Source organism: Rhincodon typus, unplaced genomic scaffold (genome assembly GCF_021869965.1).
Source record: "Rhincodon typus isolate 14 unplaced genomic scaffold, sRhiTyp1.1 hic_rhity00003148, whole genome shotgun sequence".
Lineage (NCBI taxonomy): Eukaryota > Metazoa > Chordata > Chondrichthyes > Orectolobiformes > Rhincodontidae > Rhincodon > Rhincodon typus.
This window is the reverse complement of record NW_025968786.1, coordinates 8,604-9,884: the sequence shown is the minus strand read 5'-3', so window position 1 is coordinate 9,884 and position 1,281 is coordinate 8,604. Positions and strand designations below refer to the sequence as shown.

General features: G+C 48.7%; 1 protein-coding gene across 1 annotated transcript in view; it reads right to left on the bottom strand.

The window, feature by feature from the left end:
- The window catches only part of LOC125481694 (HHIP-like protein 1), a 12,271-nt gene that overhangs the window by 10,194 nt on the left and 796 nt on the right, over positions 1 to 1,281 (bottom strand). The window lies entirely within an intron of this gene.

Sequence of the window (1,281 nt, the reverse complement as noted above, 5' to 3'; positions counted from 1 at the left end):
CTCCTTATCTCTGTTCTATTTACCTGACCATCTGTGTTTATTGAGGGGTAAATAATGGCTTAGACATAAGGGAAACCTTCCCTGCTCTTCCTCTCTACGTTCTTCCCCAGAACACAGCCCGGATCTCAATTTAACACCTCCTCGAAATAGACAGCATCTACTGACAGTGCGGCCCTCCTTCAGTACAGCACATACAGGGTCAACATTGGATATTGTCCATAAGTGTTTGGAGTTGGACTCGAACACACAACATGTTCATTCAGATGTGAGAATGATAGGATCAGACCGCAGCTCAGTGATATGGGAACAGGACAGCACTTATGCTCAGTAACACACTGGGAATCACAGAATAGAATCCCTATTGCGTGGGAGCAGGCTCTTTGGCCCATCAGGTCCACACTGACCCTCCAAAGAGCATCCTATCCTATCCAAACCCATCCCTGTAACCCTGCATTGCCCATGCACTAACCCACCCCAGCCTGCAGATCCCTGAACACTATGGCCAATCCACCTAACCTACACACCTTTGGACTGTGGGAGGAAACTGGAGCACCTGGAGGAAACCCATGCAGACACAGGGAGAATGCACAAACATCCACACAGACAGTCACCCGAGGAGTGGAATCGAACCCAGGTCCCTGGTGCTGTGAGACAGCAGTGCTAACCACTGAGCCACTGTGCCACCCACTCAATGAGCCCAGCACTGTGAGGGGCAGAAGTTAGGCTGCTGTTTACTCACAATGACCCTGAATGGATGAGAACCCTACTACAAATAGCCTGAGTGACTCTTGGCTTTAGTGAATGCCTCTGTCAGGTTATTCCCAGTGGAATCCTGGTCTCTGGCTTTCTCACCATGAGGAATTTGAGCTCCACTTTCATGTATCCCGTGGACAAACTGCCTGTTGTTGTTTAGTGTCCCAGACTCACTGGGCAGTGGGGAGAGGCCATATGCTGTATTCCAGCATAAATTACTTTGTCTGAGGCTGGAGGTTCATCAGGGGATTTGGGTAAATCTATTTAGATAGTGAGCTACCTTTTTGAATAAACAGTCACCCCTCCATACAGTTACAGTAAGTAATCCTCACCCTGCCAAATAAACACTGACCCTGTACGGTTACACAGTGAGTGACCCTCATCCTACTGCATAAACACTGCCTCTGTACGGTTACACAGTGAGTGACCCTCATCCTACTGCATAAACACTGCCTCTGTACGGTTACACAGTGAGTGACCCTCACCCTGCTGAATAAACACTGACCCTGTACAGTTACACAGTGAGTG